This window comes from Sceloporus undulatus, chromosome 5, assembly GCF_019175285.1.
Source record: "Sceloporus undulatus isolate JIND9_A2432 ecotype Alabama chromosome 5, SceUnd_v1.1, whole genome shotgun sequence".
In the NCBI taxonomy this organism is placed as follows: domain Eukaryota; kingdom Metazoa; phylum Chordata; class Lepidosauria; order Squamata; family Phrynosomatidae; genus Sceloporus; species Sceloporus undulatus.
Window position 1 is genome coordinate 31,256,367 of NC_056526.1, and position 18,834 is coordinate 31,275,200.

The window sequence follows — 18,834 nt, forward strand, 5'->3', positions numbered from 1 at the left end:
AGGCTGTTGTGAGGAGAAAGTACAAGGTGAGAGTCAGATAACTTATTTGTTCAGTTGAGGAAGAAAGGGAATGTTGGAGAGGAATGGAACTGGATAAGAATTTACCTTTTTTGTTTTTGTTTCCCCTTACTTAAATGGAAATCTTAGTATCGTTATTCATGGTGAAAAGGGCCTGATCCTGGCAACTGAAACTCTTGTCCTCTCTCGCTTTCCCTCTCCTTCTGAAGTTGCATTCAGAGACATCTGTTGGGAGTACTTTGACTGTGAGTTTCTGCATGGCAGGGAAGGTTGGACTGGATGGCCCTTGTGGCCTTTTACAACTCTATGATTCTTTGATCTGTAGAAATAATGCAGTTTGATACCACTTTAAGTGCTGCAGCTCCATCCTATGGAATCCTGGGATGTGTAGTTTCAGCAGGTATTTACTTTTCTCTGCCAAAGTATGCTGGGGCCTCCCAAAATGACAAATCCCAGTATTTTGTAGGATGGAGCCATAGCAGTTAAAGTGGTGTCAAACTGCATTATGATATTCTTTCTCATTAATATATTTTGCCATCTTGATCCCTCTTCAATGTTGTTTGGCTACATGTATGTTGGTTTTAATTTCTGAAATGGTGGCAAGTATGTGCATATACAGAGAGTTTAATTTGAGTCTTTAAGGGCCTAAGTGGTCTATTATAGAATGTATGTAGCTACCACTTACTCGTTTCTCAGAGTAACATCTAGCAAAATAAATGTGTCATCATGTTCAACATTTCCTCACCTTCTGTAAATGGGACCCAATGAACTGGAGCAGAAGTGAGAAAATGTGCATGTGGGGATATTATGTCATTGAAAGAAATCTATTTATTTGATTTATAACCTGCCTTTCCTTCCAAACTTGGGCTCAAGGTGGCTTGCAACAAGATTTGTAAAAAAGGAAGAAAATGAGAACACAAAGTTATAGCACCAGAAAGAATGTTAGCATATAATATTAAAACAAAAAGGCCCTTTTTCAATAGTAAGGTCTCTGTCTGCTAGCAGAAGACAACAGAGAGGTGAGCAGCCTAGCCTCGAAATGCATTTGCCCATCTTTGGAACAGCCACTGAGAAGGCATATGGATTCTTTCAACCAGTTGATTCTGGAGATATAGAGTTCTCGGCTGATTGTGGCCAGTATTCCCTACAGTTAGGCTTTGAGCCCATCTATTTATAATTAAGTTAATAGCAATTGATGGTACCATTTGAACATAAAGGTCCATACCTTAGAGATTGAAATACCAGTTTAATGTCAAGATCTTTCATTTCATAGTTGTATTCTTGTGGTTCAATGCAGCTATTTGGCCCCTGGATTGCTTTTGTACAGTTCACCAAAAGCTATGTTGTGCCATTACTGGACCTTAGGAGTTGATGTACTCCAGTGGCTATGTTCACTATATGAATGAAGAACTGTGAATTGCTAGTTCAGATTTCATTAATTAATTAGCTTATAGCTCTTAGCTTCAGATATTACCTGTAAATTAGAGCAATAATAATGATCTACATTTTAGTTTCATTATTATGTCCATTACTAAGAAGAAAAAACAGGAAGCTCCATTATATCAAGTTCACCACAGTGTTGTCAGTTTCACACCATTATATTCATAGATGCATCCTTAGGAATTTTGGGATTTGTAGTTTGATGAATTGCTTTGAATTCTCTGCTTGTTGTTGTTAGCTGTCCTTAAGTCGACTCCAACTCATGGCAACCCTGTAGATGAGACATCTCCAAGATCTCCCATCCTCAACCTCTCTGCTCAGGTCCTGCAGGTCCAGGTCTTCCTTGATCAAGTCTAACCATATGGCATGCGGGCTTCCTCTCTTTCTACTGCCTTCCACCTTTCCTAGAATAGTTGTCTTTTCTAATAAATAATTTTCCTCATGATGTGGCCAAAGTGCAACAGCCTCAATTTAGAGTTCTGGCTTGATCTGTTCTAGAACCCATTTGTCTTCATGGTTGTCCATAATATCCTCAAAATGAGTTGATTTTCTTCCTATCTGTTTTTTTCACTGTCTAGCTCTCATATCAGTACATGATGATAGGGAATACAATGTAGTGCTCAGATGTATGTCTTTACACTTTATAATCTTGTCTGGTTCTTTCATAACTGCCCTTCCTAATCCCAGTCTTCTTCTGATTTCTTGACTGCAATCTCTGTTTTGATCGGTATTTGAAACAAGGTATGGGAATTGTGCTAATTCTCTGCTAGTAACCTCTAATTCAGTTCTCTGAACTACAGTTTCCAAGGCATCCTTAGTATGTTAATACACTATAATAGTAAATAAGGATGCCCAACTTACTGGGCTGGCCTGGTTGCTGCATGAGGGGAGCCGTGGCTTGCTGGCCATGCTTCCTGGCTTGGAGCAGCCCCAGAAGACTGTGCACAGGGCTGCCCGAGTCTGGATTGGCCAGTGGCAGGGAGAAGGAGGAGGTACTTCTTCCCATCGCCCAGGACTTCATGTCCCAGCAGGCATCAGGAGGCAGAAGTGCCTCCCGATTGGGTGGCATCATATCTTAGCACCACCCTGGATTGGCTAGGAGGCCAGGATGCAGGTCAGCACCAGAGTAGCTCGGCTCCCCCCACCCACCCTCCCTCTGTTGAAAGCGGGTTTGCTGTCACAACTTTAGGAGTGGTAGCATAGGTCTAGGATCTGGTGGGCCTGGTTTACAGGCCTGCGTAGCATTGGATCGGGAGTCCAAAGGGGACAGGGGGGGTGCTGAGAGTGATGCGGTGTTGCCATTATGGGGGCAACATCAATGCAGCGTTCCCCAGTGACAAGGGACAGAGATGCAAACAATCACGTGATGTGAACAATCACATGATTGGTTACCAGAGTTCGGTTGGGAGATTAACCAGTCTGTCCCTTTGTCATCCCGAAGCTTGGCCATGACCCGGTAATTGGGTTGATGGATGAGAGATCCAGACGCCATGCTTTGAAGCCAACCCTACGTTATGGTTGTTTTTAGTTGTTTCAATAAAGTTGTGGCCTTTCCCCCTCCCAATTGCTGTGTGATGTGCGTATTATAGTGGCAGCTCCCTTCTAAGGCAAATGGATTCCATCACCAGTCCTTGGTACCTCATCAAACTACCAATCCTGGACTCTTTAAGATGATCTTGTCAAGCAAAGTGGTATGAAAATCATACAGATAATTTCTCTTTCTGGTCTAATATAATTAATAATCAATATTGACCAATTCCATTTATTATGGATGAACTGGCTGTCAGATAATTTTTCAAAAGCTGCCTCATGTATAATAATTGCAACAACCCAGAATGCAAATAAATGGCACAATGCTACCTCTGTCTGGGTAGGGTCATAACTAGTAGATTCTCCTGCTAAAAGAGATCACCTGTACTGCTAGTGACAATGGTCAATCAATAAGCATTCTCCAAACTATGAATCTGACTCAGGGAAAATACAAACTTTTCAAAAACAGATTAAATACCACTTTATCAGACAGAGAGACCAGCCACATCTGTCTTACTTGAATTAGGTAAAAAGTTTATTGGTCCTCATCGATTACTTTTGCTAAACAGTAGTTCAAAATACCTAATGCTTTGCCAGTGTTCAAAGAAAAGGAGACTTGGATTTCATGTGTATATTACTGACACTACAAATTACATCCTTGAATAACGTCTCCCAGGAGTTTCATGAAGATGTTTAAAAACTGAGGTGGGACAACCCAGCTAATACATGTTGCTAGACTATTACATCTATGGAAGAGTGTTAATGATGAATTTTGCATGGCAAAAAAAGAGTATCTGCCAAAATAAAGCTGCTTCGGGTCTCTTTGGAGGTATGCTGTTTAAATGATGCATGCGCCCTAAGAATTCGGAAGCTGCACTAAAGCTGCACTCCAGTGCTTAGGAATGGAGTGTGGCTTTGGCACAACCTCCAGACTCTTAGGACCCATGCATCATTTAAATAGCATACCTCCAAAGAGACCCGAAGCAGCTTTATTTTGGCAGTTTGTAACAGGCCTATATATTAGAAACATTCAGTGACAGTCATGTCCCATGGGAACAGGAGGATTCTGTCATTCAGATGTCAATTTTATGACTCATCTTCTATAATACGTTGTATATGATATTGAACTGACTAGATGTAGGAAGCAGAAATGAAGAATGAAATCAGAAGAATGAGATAGATGGAACTCCTTTTCAGTTCTGTTCAGATCAGCTGAAGATACTGAATACTCATTTATTTCCCAAGGCTAGCTGAATGTCTAATAGGAGAAGATAATTAGGTATCCAACAATTTTGCTGTACTGAGCTGGAAATCCAAGTGTTTTTGAAACTAAAGTGAGAGATAGAGGATCTAACTAGATTAAAATGGGAAGATATAGGGAAAAGATGGATGGAAGTGCTAAAGACTGAGGTAAGGCAAAACTTCCCACATCTATTTTGAATGAAATTGATCGATTTCTTTTTTCTTTTTTTTTAATGGTCATTATTGTGGTGGTATTTATACAATAAACAGTCGCCTATATTTTGTAGTTCTGTAACCTGATCTTTTGAAGGGGCACTCACATTGTGTTCTTGAAAAATATTTCTTGTTACATGTTTTCAAGTCAACCTTGACTTACGGTGATCCCACCAAAGAGTTTTCTTGTCTAGATATATTCAGAAAACTCTTTCTCTTGGGCTAAGAAAGTGACTTGCTTGAGATCTCCCAGTGGGTTTTCTTAGCTGAGTGGGGATCTGAACCCTGATATTCCAAAGTCCTAGTCCAGAACAAACACCTAAAGCATGCTGGCTGTCTTGGAAAATATCCATAAACGTGTTCTGTTTTAGCTCACAGTGAGGGCCTAGCATGGATGTCACATTGTGAGGTCTAAGTTTCAGGATACAGTATCTGCTATGGACTCAATTCACACCAAAGTTTTGGTGCTAGTCAGGGTCTACTGGATTCTGATCAAGCAGAAGTCAAGTTTCCTAGAGAAGCAGAAATGGCAGTCAAACCCATAAAGATTCTGGGGCCTGGAGAAAGATGTACTTCTCTCAATCTAGATGACAATACACCTCTTGCCTGCAACACCATCCTCTGAACTCCATGGTTAGATCCTAAAAATTCTATTGCTGCCCCTGGATGCTGTTTATCACCCTATTTCCAACTAACATCACCTATGCAGCAGATACGTCTGATGCTTTATTAATATAAATACTTGTCTTCAATCATTCTATAAAATTTATTTCAGTTTTATGGTATCCTTTTTGGATTCAGGATCTGCCTGAACACTGCTGTTCACTTTCTTTATTCAGCTATTTTATCTACCTGTCTATCTCTCTGTTTGAATGAACTGGCAAATGAAACTGGAATTGAAATGTCAAAGTATCAAATGGCTTTTTCTCTTTTTCTGTTAGAAATGATACTGGTAAATTAATTACAAAGGAATTGAAAAGATGCTGCAAGGACCTGAAATTTAAAACAGCTATAATTTCTTAATTTAGAAATAAACAACAAACATTTTATTAGAAACTATAATCACAGTCTCCTTTGCACTCAGCCTGTCTTTTTTTCCTTCTAGTTTTGGTTATTTCTGTCTAACCTGCTTTGAATATTTAACCAAGCAATGAATCACAATAATAATACTCATAATTCAACACTAATAATAAATAATAGCAGAACAGAACTCATAACAATAAACATATGCATTAACTTAACATTATAATCAGTGAGACATTTTTACAGGCACATTATGAAAGAATGTTCTTGCCCTAAAAGGTACACTACAGGCCAGAGGGAAAACTATCATTAAATTGCACTTACTTAATTCAGGTGCAGCTGTAAGATTTGTCTGGCCTGGTATGAGGGATGTGAAAAGCTGTCAGTTTACTTTCCATTACATTTCTTAATATTCAGCCAGCACTCTCATCCCATCTAAATTCTGTGACACTTTTTCCTTTCCCCATGGAATTTTTTGATGTATTTTGTTATCCTAATTATGACTGCAAAGTATCACTTATTATAAGAGGTATCCCTTATGTGAGAACCTAAAAAAATGTTCCTTATAGGACTGATAGGACCTCATCATCATCATCCCCTGTTTGAGGGTTGGAAAACTTTTCCTTTTATAGAGATTGAAGATCAAAATCCTTGGCTTGGGACATGGGCCCTTCAAAAAGATACAAATGTGTGCATTATGTAATTTATCAATGTGGACAAGATGTTCATTTTACAGAGAAATATAGGGCTAGGTTAACTGAAACTAATACTTTCATTTGTTATTTAGACAAAACACAAACTTGTTCTGATTGTCAACCTGGCATGTATGAATTTTGACTGTCCTTTATTACTAATTTGAAAACTTGGCAATACTAATCCTAAAAAATTGCCAAGGAAAATGAAGATGACTGTAACACTGAAGAAATATCCTGGAGAACAGTCATTGCCAGGGGCAGATATACAGAAGGGATTCAGAACCTCCCCAGCTAAGCAATCACCTCTGACAAGGATAGCAGCAGAGAAGATTCTCAAACAGGAAACCAAGAACAAGGGAGAACTGCCAACTGCAACATGAGTACTTGAATATTATTGTTCCCATTTATTATTTGTCCATATCCCTCATTTCTTGTCTATGAATTCATCTGTCAATTAATTTGGATTCGTGTTCTACAAACTGCCCTGGTATTAAGTCATTTCTTATTTTTGGCTACTGTTGCTGTTTAAGGTTGCTGGCCTAGGATTCTGGACATTTGACTCTTAGAATCTTAGGGGTACCATGTTTAGGCCTGGGTTCCTGGTGAAGCAGACTAAGTGGACAGACGGAGTTGTAGAAGTCTAATATGCAGGACTATTAAACCTGGAACTACCCATATGCCCCTGCTGTGTCTTGTATATAAAAGATCAGCTGTGCCAATGGTTGTTTTAGTTAAAGCTGGAAATGATACAGTGGGCCCTTGGTATCTGATGGGGTTTGGTTCCAGGAACTCCTGTGGATACCAAAATCTGTGGATGCTAAAGTCCCATTTGCTAAAATAGAAGGTAAAATAGTGTCCCTCGTATAAAATGGCAAAATTGAAATTTGCTTTTTGGAATTTGTATATTTCAAAAATATTTTCAAGCCGTGAATGCTTGAATCTGTGGATAAAGAATCCATGGATATAGAGGACTGATAGTATAGCTGTTGATTTTTGTGGAGGGTTTGGGCTATATGGCCGTGTTCTGGAAGCATTTATTCATGATGTTTCACCAGCATCTGTAGGTGGCATCTTCAGAGAACACATTTGCTAAAGATGCCTTTCACAGATGCTGGTGAAACATCAGGAATAAACTCTTCCAGAACATGGCCACATATCCCAGAAACCCCACAAAAAACTATGGATTCCAGCCATGAAAGCCTTCAACTTCATAGTACAGTTGTTCTTCATTTGCATTTGGTATCTCTCATTTCATGAAGTGCATTTTCCTCTAAAGTGATTCTGATTTCTGAATGTAATGTGACCACCTCTTCTCTTCAAAAGGGAACAAAATAGAGTTCATTTGGAACATCACCTTTGGGGTTTAAGAAAGAACTTTTCCATCATTTGAAATTTTGAAGGATAGACTAGGCTATGGGGAATGCCCCAACAATGTGAAACTTTATTTGGCTCATCTGCAGTTCTCTGTAACAACAAGTATCATCTCCTGATGGAGCTTTTGGATCATGGCAGACAGAAATTAAGCCAACTGGGCATGTCATGTAAAATAATTATTTGTATACTGCAAAAAGAGAGGGGGGAGATATTTGTTTTTGATTAAAAGTGCTCCAAGCATGCAGTGCCAATATCTGGAAAGTCAGAAATATCCCTACAAAATAAATAACAAACTACAATTTTATGCATGTTTGTATTATGTAAAACAAAAGGAGAAGGCAGGGAGAAAACAGCAGAAAGCAATATGGCAAAAAGGCTAGCTAGACTGCTTTGAACAAAATTTTAGAAGTTGAGTGAGTGGAGACAACAAAATCCATTTTGATGACAGCCAAATATTTATGAAGTGGCTTGTAGAGTATAAGATGTTTCTTCTTAAATCATCCAAACAATTTTTTCTTCCTTGAATAATGTTGCTAAGGGGTAGGGACATCTGATTTTATTTTTGGCCTTTGTCAATTTTGTATGTATTGATATCTTTGCTTCAATTTCTTTAAATATTTAAAATAAATGTTTAAATATTTGAAAAGGTGTTATACTGAAGATAGAACAAGTGTGTTTTCTGCAGCTCCAGAGAACAGAACCCAGAGCAATGGATGCAAACTGTAGGAAAAGAGATTTCACCTCAACATTAGGAAGAACACCGTGACAATATAAGCTGTTGGACAGTGGAATACACTCCTTGGAGTGTGGTGGAGTCTCCTTCTTTGGAGGTTTTTAAATGTGTTCCTGCATGTGTCCCTGCATGACAGGGGTTGGACTGGATGGCCTTGAGGTCTCTTCCAACTCTACGGCGGGTTATAAACTGCCGCTTTGCGGCGATCTGCCGCCTCTGCTGTTTGCTCCGTAAGGGAGCCGCTGCAGCCAAACTGCGCGGCTCCGTTACGGAGCAAAAAAGAAGCTCCAAAATGGAGCTTCTTTAAGCGGCGGCTCTATGACATCGCGAGGCGCCAGGGGCAGACTCGCGACATCATAGACGCCGCGACATGTGCGGACGCACAGCGTCCGATACGTAAATATGGCGGCCACCGTGTGGAACGGCCGCCGCCATATTGTACGTACAGAATAAGTAGTAGGGTTAGGGGGGTGCGGAAGCACTGCCCCTTCCTAACCCTAGTACGTATTCATTATGTATTAAATGGCGGTCTGTAACCCGCCTATGATTCTGTTCTTCTTCTTCAGTTTGTATTAAAAAAAAAAGCAATCCATGAAAACATTCATTTCTTTTCATACACAACTGTCCCAATGTATATTTTTGCAACAAAAGAATTAACATCCAATACATATATTTCACATATCTTTTTTGAGCATGTACTGTACATGGGTCAGTTTCTGAGCCAGAAATTCAAAGTGTTCAATCCAAAGAATAACTTTTGGTTTGTCCAAGTCTTGGCTCAAGAAGTGTGAATTAAGTCGATTAATTTTAAAATGTGGCCCAAACTACCATCCCACCCCACCCATCTTTAGCTAAAAGTCATGTTCCCTTCCTTTTTTTTTTTTTTTTTTTTTTTTTTGCCACTTCACTAGCAAATCCATAGTCTAAAGATCTTCTTTTTGAATCTCATTGATTGCTTAATAATCTGAAACAACACATACAAACACATCCTCCTGGTCTGTTTGCAAGGTCCTCTTTCCCTACGGTTCAGTCTGCTAGAATGACTCACATTTTCCAGCAATGCATCCCTGCCACCATCCCCAACACCAGCTGCACACAAATGTCTGTCCATCATCATAGAGTGATTTAAGTACAATGCCTGCTGGGATATCCAAGTTGCAATGAAAGCACTGACCAGCAGCAGAGAAAGGAAAATGGTAGCCTTGAGGCTTCTGAGAAAACAAGATTTAGGACGACAGTGGAGCCAGGGTGACAGAAAGGGGAGAGAAGATCTAGGGCAGCATGAGAAAACATGCTGCCTGATTCATGGGTGTCAGTTGTCTCCAGCTGTGCTAACTATCAGCAGTCCCTGTCTCTTTGCTTTTCTAAACCCATCCTTGCATCATCATCTGTCAGCTAAGCAAATGAGCAGCTTCTTGACAAACACTGACTTGCATTTGCTGAAGGGCACACATCCTTCAGATCTTCCCATGAACCAACCATTTTAGCCAATAAATTATTTGATTTCAAAGAGATTGCTGTTTCACTTCTGAAGTTCTGATATCTCTTGGTAGCCTTGGCTCAGCAGGGCAGCATGGGTAATCCTGCAAAACTTAGCAACTGCAGGGTCATATCCCCAGTCTGATTGAAGTTCTTTTAAAACCCTCCAGATGTTACACAGATGTATAACTTAATGTAAGTTAGGAAATCTGAAAACTCCTGATGTATCTTATCTGGATGTGGCTCAGATAAAGGGAAAAGGTGGGGACCAGATTCTTATACATGGCTACAATCTCTTAAACCTGCTTGTTGTTTCCCTTTTGCACCCAGTTTTGGGACAAGGTGGGATACAAACCAAATAAATAAAAATGAGAAATGCATTTTAAAAGTTTGATCTTAGTGCAGATCACTCAGCAGCCATCATTCATTTTGTGTTTATGACAGAAATAAAAGTCACAAAGAATTTTTAAAAACTCAACAATGTTATCTGTTCAGAGATAGCAGATATCTGATTCTTGCTATTGCTTTTTTCAAAAATCAGGAGAAGGTGTTTATATAGTGTTGACTGTCACTTTAAGAGGCTGTAGCTTTGATAATGAACCGTAATCTCAAGATCAGTGTGGATAGGTTCCACATAGAACAGGTGTTAGTGGTAAGAGTAAAGTAATAAGAATCCATTTAGTGCATGAGTCTGAAATGGTTTTGCTCTAATGAATAAAGTTCACTCCACATTTATCTCTGGATTAGAGGGGGAAATGCTACCTTTATTTTAAACTGATCATCTCCTCTCTGGGCTAGTGGACAGAACAGGTCAGGTTTTCTCAGAATTAATCTGATGCAAGAGGAATGCTCACAAATTGTTGCTGTTGTTCTGTGCCTTCAAGCCATTCTGATTTATGGTGACCCTAAGGCAACCATATCATGAGGTTTTCTTTGCAAGATTTTTTCAGAGGAGGTTTGCCATTGTCTTCCCCTGAGGCTAAAGTGTGTGACCTTCCCAAGGTCACCCACTGAGTTTCATGGCTGAGCTGGAATCGAACCCTGATCTCCAGAGTCATAGTCCAACACTGAAACTGCTATGCCACACTGGCTCAATTGATGCATTACTTCCAGTCAAAACAGGAAACTCTGATAAGCTTGAATTAACATGGGTAATGGTCACAACTTGGTTTCAAGCCTAACATTTTTTTAAAAAAGTTAAAAAAAATGTTTCTCCACTCCAGTTTAGGTCCTAGGTGTTCAGTGAGATGCTACACAAGCTCTTATACTCATCACATGTAAGCCTTGTGGAGCTGCCTTAACATGACTGAGATGATGGCTATGTCTGGACCAGAGCTTGGAAACCAGAATTTTTAATTTTGGTTAGTTTAGCTAGAGAACTCAGGGAGCTGTAGTTCAGTCAGATACTGTTCCCCAGCTCCGGTCTAGATCATGGTTGCTGCCATCCTGATTGGCAATAGCTCTCTAGGCTTTTGGATTGGCTTTCTGGTTTATATCCTTGTTGAAAAAAAGAACTTTCCTATGCTTAAAAAAAAACCCTGGTAAAATTGAGTAGTAGTAGTAGTAGTAGTAATTTCAAATGAAAAGTGAAATAATCATATTAAACTGGAATATTGATTGATTGATTGATTGTACTTTTTGGCAGGGAGTAGTGAACATCCTCTGGGGAATTAAAGATGGAATGGAAATTCATCAGTTTCCTGACTGGGGTTGAATTTGGAGTTTCCACTTGAAAAACATATACAGGAAGAAAAATGCCAAGTTGAAACTTTTCGTGTGTGTGTGTGTGTTCCCAGTACAACATAAACTGCACACTTTTTGAGAACTGTGCAAGAGTTTGAGTAACTGCACAGTTTTGCAGTAAAACTCTATACATGTTATCTCTTCACTATGTAAACTGCACAGAAAAAAAGATCCACCCACTTTTATTGGTTTTCATTATGTACTTGGGAAAGAGCCAGTGTGGAGTAGTGGTTTGAGCATTTGATTAGGTCTCTGGAGATCAGGGTTTGAATCCTTGTTCAACTATGGAAACCATACTGGGTGATACTGGGCAAACTACCCTCTCTCAGTTTCAGAGGAAAGCAAAGGCAAACCACCTCTGAACAAATCTCATCAACTAAACCTTATGATAGGTTCCCTTTAGAATTGCCATTAAGTCAAATGACTTGAAGGCACACAACAACAACTTGAGAAAAGTACAATGCATGAAATGAAATTGCACATCATATTCCTATATAAACAATGGGGTGAAGGATTCAACATCATAACAATTTGGAGTGTTTGGAAAAGTGATTGAAAATAAGAGATGTAAAAGGAAAGTGAATTTGAGAATTTATGCTTACATACACTTTAATTTGAAGTTGCCAGGGAGAAGGGAAGACAAGCAATGTTACGCAAGAGAAAAACAAACCTGGGCTGACTGAAGGTGCATCCTTTGCTGGTTTGCACAACTCAAATGTTGCAAGGAAACTCAAGCTGACTGAAGCTGCCCTTTGCAAGTTTTAATGTTGCACAATTTTACATAAACTGCACGATCTTCAGGGAAGGCTGTGCACTTCTTAGGAGGAACTACATGGTTTCTGGGAAACTATATGGTTTTCTGGACAAGCTATACCACTTTCATTACAGGAAAAGGAATATTCTTGAGTGTCCTGAAGCTATTAACTGTCACTATGGGGAACTCAAAAATGGTCTGGAGGGGCCATATGCATTCTGTAGGCTGCACTTTCCCTGATACAGGGTTAGGCTGAAGGACAGGGGAGCCAGGGACGTAGCCAAGGGGGGGGGGATCTTGGGGTCCAGACCTCCCCTTCCATTAGAAAAATGAATGGTGCGTGCTGCTGCACCGCCGCGCCCAAGCCCCATTATAATGGTGGCACTTAGTCTGGACCCCCCCTTCCTAAAATCCTGGCTATGTCCCTGGGGGAGCACTGGTAAATCTTTACCTGGTTAGGTTCTGCACTGCAAGCTAGAAAGGAAGCCCAAGTTCAGCTCTCTGTTCCTGCTGCCACAAGCCAGAGGAGTAAACGGAATGTTTCATCTGACAGCACAAAACATTTTGTGGGGCTATGTCTCTTTATTGTTGTTGTTAACCACCCTTGAGTCAATCTCAGCTCATAGTGACCCTGTGAATGAGACACCTCCAAGACTCCCTGTCCTCCACTATTCTACTAAGCTCTTGCATATTCATACTCGTGACCTCTTTAATTGAGTCAATCTATCTAGTATGTGGTCTTCCTTTCTTTCTACTTCCCTCCGCCTTTCCTAGCAGTCTTGTCTTTTCTAATGATTCATGCCTTCTCATGATGTGGCCAAAGTAACTGTTCCCATATGCCACACACAGCCCTGCTTAAGTATGCTTTTTAAATCCCAGCTATCAAACAAATTAAAGGTTTGTTTAGAAAATAACGTTGGCAGGGTACTTTTTTGGATGTTCAAATGCTGGCTGGGGGGATTCTGAGAGTAATAATGAAAAATAACTTTCCCAAGTCTAGACTTAAGTTTGTATTTTTCATTTTCAAATGTATGTTATCAAGACTGAATCAGAAATTTGACATACTGGCAGATTATTAGTGGGATGGATGAAAACCCAAGCCTTTGCTGACAAAATGAAAGACTACTGTGCACAACAAATATCCAGATTTTGAATAAAAAATGTTTCTGCCATGTAGTGGTTAATAGACTAAGCTGTAAACAAGGAAACTCTTTATTTTCCCATTACTCTGCCATCCTCTTGTTAGGCAACCTGAACAGCTATCTTTTAATATTCCCCTCTCCTATTCTGCTACAAAACCTGCAGCACAAAAAGGTGAGCTACTTTACGGAACTGTTGTAAAGGTTACCAACATAATGTAACATGAAACATCCTGAACTTTCTAAAGCAGTACCTCTCAAGCTATCTGATCTATTGTTGTTGTTATTTGCTGTCAAGTCAACTGACATGGAGTCTCTATCAGTGAGAGACCTCCAAGAGCCCTGGTCATCAGCTGCCTGACTCAAGCCTTAGAAATTCATGCCCATGGCTTCCTTGATTGAACCAATTTACCTGTAATTCAGTTTTCCTCTTTTCTGACTGCCTTTCACTTTAAGGAGCATTATTGTCTATTCCAATGAGTCACATCATCTCATGATACCTTGCCAAAACATGACAGCCTCATTTTAGTCATCGTCACTTCTAGTGATTTTTCAGGCTTGGTTTGCTCTAAGATCCATTCAGCCTTTTTAGCTGTCCATGGTATCTGTAGAGGTTTTCTCCAACACCACATTTCAAATGAGTTTTCTTCCTGTCAGCTTTCTTCACTGTCCAGACATAGAAACTGGAAATACTATGGCCTGAATGATTCTCATTTTAGTATTCAATGATATGTCTCTACCCTTGAAGATCTTATTTAGTTCCTTCATAGCTGCCATTCCAAGTCTTGGTCTTCTTCTGATTTCTTGACTTCAGCCTCCATTTTCATTAATGACTGAACCAAGATACAGAAAACCATTTAACTGTTTTGTTGCCTTCATTACCCACTTTAATGTTATGTAAATAAGCTGTGTTTATTATTTTTGTCATCTTAATATCCTGCTTTTGTCTTCATTAACATTTATTGGTGATTGTCTGCCTGTCTGTCCTATTGGTAGCAGTTCTACCTTCAGCAGTGCTACCATCAGGATCACACAATTCCACCACCACAGAAAGGTAATTCCAAGGGGAATATCGGATGTGGGGGACTGACAATTATATTTACTCCAGTGTCCCAGGGCTGGCACCATATTTATGTCCATTAGCTATAATTATTTCATTCTTTTCTTGAAATTTACCAGGAACTGGCATCCATGGCCCAGGGACTGGCAGTGACCACCTATTTTAATAGCACTGTTCTACTGTAGTTTATGGTCAGTGCTCAATGGTATCATTAACCAGGGACTTACAAAGGCTAGATTCTGTTCCAGTGCTTACTACAGAGTCATATTTTTTATTTTTTATCAAGTAGTAGTTTTTCAAATGACTTTAAATAGTGCATTACCTTCTGTCAGGGATGTAAGCTTGAATGAGGGTAATGCCTTCTCTAATGATGGAAAACATTGAGGAATTTTGTAATCGGGTAGAAATGAAAGATCCTCTTAACCCTTATTAAAAAGCCATAATCTTAAACCTATTTGACATTTTAAGCCTTAAAATTAGCCATGGTATTTAAATGAGGAGGAATCAAAAAGATTGAAGAAACTTCAGTCATTTCTTCAGTCAACTGAAGAGTAATCTCTACAGATTAAGACAGAGAGACTGACCAAACCTGAGAGAAATGAAAATTCAAAGCACATTGCTAATTAGTTCCTATTTATAATATTCATTCCCTTCAAAGTCTAATGGAAAAATATAAAATAAAATTAGTAGATAAATTAGGGATACATTGTCCTTTTTCCTGGGCCAGAGTAAACTGAAATTGGAGGAAACATAGCGTTGTTAACTCCAAGGCTGTCAACACCATAAATTGGTTCTAGATTTGAATATGCACTGATGCCCTTATTATCTTTAATCTTAGGATACATTACAAAAAGAACATTATTAATCATGAGGACTAACTACTTTCTAATTTGCATTTATTATTGTATTTATTATAAAACACGATTTTATAACAAGTGAATAGAACCTATTATGGGTGTCAGGACCAAAGTACCCAGTTCCCAATAATTAAGACAGGATCATAGTATAGTAGAAACTAGAGATTTATATTGGATATCAAGACAGAAAGTTCCTCATTCTGGGTTCAGTGTCAGAACTGAAAACATTCCTTCTCAGACCATCACAAATACATTCCCTTCCTCCATCCCCCCCTTTCATTCCCTGATCACTCCCCTTTGATCCAGATCAAAGGGTGGTTTTCCTCCTTCCCCTCCTGTATTATCATTTCATCTCCCTTCAGGAAGAAGATCATCCCTGTTTCACAGCTCAGATCCATGGCAGGACGACTGGGGTCATAAAACTAGAACTCCTTTCTGCCATGAGCCATTTATTTCCCAGGCTTGGATTTTACATAATTCATAACCCCCAACAGCCAACATACTATACAGCGTTAAATCACCATATCACCAGGCCTTCATATGTTCATCCCCTAATATCATCATATCATCATGCCAGCATGACAAAACCTTGCATATGGATTCTGACAATGGTGGAGCAGTGGCCTCACTAGGGTTGGTGTCACTCAGTGTGATGACTCACTGTGTTACCCTCCTAGACCACTTCCCACACGAGACTATACAGATCCTTAATAATATTTTTTGTACTAATATTACTCATAAATAATAATTCCCATATATCACTGACTGTAATGGCAATAGTAATGGCATAAACAACTTGCAAAATTAAAATTACTCCTTTAAACTACAATGTCATACACACATCCTACATGTATTTACATTTACATAGTTTCATGTTCTTAAAGTGAAATTGAGTGAGAGAACAATAGAATTTAAAGTAAAAACATTTAACAGTCACATCAAAATTATGTTCATTTTAACATTAAACTTTACCATTACATGAGATACATTAATGTATTAAGTTTGCATAAGCAAGAATGACCCAAATAATGTAGAAGTTGAAGACTTCAAAGAAAAAGAGCCCTCCCTCCGGTCCATCTGCCTTGGTCCAGGCCTCAGAGGGAGCCAAAAATGCTGGACCTGATCCCCTTCCCCCTCGCCATTCCCTTCTCCTTTTGTGTCGTGTCTTTTTAGATTGTAAGCCTGAGGGCAGGGAACCGTCTATTATCCCCTCTGTTGTAAACCGCTCGGATTCCCAGTGATTGGGTGGTATATAAATAAAACCTATTATTATTATTATTATTATTATTATTATTATTATTATTAGGAAATATACTCATAAATGAAATAATGCCAATAAATAAAATAAAATAAAATATTCAGCATTTCAGCACTTACTGAACATTTTGACTAAGCTTTCCTTTTCTAACCATTAAAGCTGAAACTTGTGAATTCATCAGTGCCTTTGGAAAGTAATTGTTTTTAATAATTATTCTGGATTATTCAAACTTTTTGCTTCTTAAATTGTTCTTAAATTATGTTGAATTTCTTTAACGCACTATACTATACATTACTAATTAATTAATTATATTTCATGTAATTATACTTACAAGTTTTTTGTAAGTTCTTTATATGTTTTACTGATGATTACTTTTTATTTTTGCAATGGTTATTATTTTAGTCTAAAAAGGTCTAAAAGGGTAGCTTTTCCTGTTTCTGGGAGCAGAGGGGACAGGAAAGCCTTGATGAGAGGAAGGGGAAGTATTCATTTTAAAAATCAAGGGATTCAGTGGCCCAGCCAAAGTGTACTTGCCGATCCCTAATATCTCTTGTGGCACAAGATCAGAAAATCCAACTTTACTAGTAAACTAGGGGCTGTAACTTAGGGGTTACAAGATTAGGGCTGCTGTAACCTCATACGGTGGCCCTGATCCAGCCTTTCAGGGGCACAAAAAGGAGCCGCTAAAAGTTGCATTGCCATGGCTATATGGCACTCCTTCGGCGCTGCATTGTATGGACACCCTCGCTTGAGGCATGCCATGACGCTGCAACCTGTGGACGCTGCAACGGCATCAGGGCACCCTGGAGGCTAGAGTTGGGCATGTGTCATGAGGATGCTATGCCCTGACTCTGCCCCCATGCCAGCTCAGTGTGTACAGGACCTTAGTTTGCTTTATCAAAACCCAAACACTTTAAAGGGCATGCTTTTTTTTCTTTCTTCCAAGTTATTTTATAGAAATTGTGTTTTATCAAGGCTTGGTTAATAATTCTGCCAAAAAAAAAAAAAAAAAGAAAAAAAGAACATAGTCCAAAGACTAACTTTACTGAACAGTGAGTTTAAAAGTTGGAGACGTTCTTCTACCCCCTTCCTGGGGAAAACAAAGAAGCGGTCGTGGTCTCATCCGTGGCTGCCTCTTCTCTTCTCAAAAATCCCTCTTGTCTGCTTTATTGTAGCTCTTTCTTGGTAGCCTTGTCAGAACACCCTCTGAAACCCCCTGTCTAGAAATTGCTGAACAGCTTCTACCGCCTCATGTTAAACGGCTCCATAGAGCACTGTGATAGAGCTAGACTAGGACTGCCCTACCACTGATATTTGGTTGATCAAACTTTTGGAATCGGTACGGATGGACAAACTTACTATCAGTCTGAGAGGTCAAGACTGGGAGAAATGTGAGAAAGTCTGAAAACACTTCTATAATTATATAGGGAAGTATTAAGTAAAGGACAATATGGAAATACATATATGTGAAATGTAGCTTTAAGAGGTTCAAGGGACAAATATTGTATATAGAAAGAGATAACTTTTGTGATTTGCTTATAATTACCCAATTTATAAGTTGCATTATGCCCCACGTAATCTAAAACTAAGTAGATATGTATGGTATCTAATATTGATATTATTATGACTTGGTTAGAATTCAGGGAATCATTATATCTTCTTTGTTCTTTGTCTCTTTTTTTGTACAGTTATGTTTGGTAGAGATGTGTAGAGGTTGTCTATGTCTTGGTCGTCTGTGTGTGTATACACACACACACACACACACTTTTTCTTTTGTTTGTTTGTGTTGTTATGATGTATTTTTTTAACTCAATAAAAATTATTTAAAAAAACCCAAAAAACAAACAGAGCAGAGTAGAGGAATAGTGGGATAGTTGTTCAAAACTTTTGTTTAAGATTTATACACACATGATAGGTAAAGCAGGACCATCCATGACCATTGTATTAGTCTCTTGAAGTGAATTGTAGACCAACCTGGAAAAGACTTCAAAGACTGAATGTTTTCATGCCACATAGTTTAGCCTCCTAGTGTAAATCTGAGAATCTTTATTCTTCAGTAAGATCAGAGCACATATGTCTGTCTCTGTAGGCATCAAAACTGCCTGTTTTTAAAACTTGCACATAAATGCCATATTAGAGGGCTTACATCTTTAAAAAAACTAGTTGTGGTTTCCCCCTCTCTGTTTCCTACAGACATGCATATGTGTTGCCAAGACAACTACCTTTGCAGACAAAAGGATTTGAAAACTGTTCAGTATATTTTTACAATCCACTCT

General features: G+C 39.0%; 1 protein-coding gene across 1 annotated transcript in view; it reads right to left on the reverse strand.

Moving 5' to 3' along the window:
- Nucleotides 1-18,834, reverse strand: part of SYN3 (synapsin III) — a 1,385,441-nt gene that overhangs the window by 887,400 nt on the left and 479,207 nt on the right. The window lies entirely within an intron of this gene.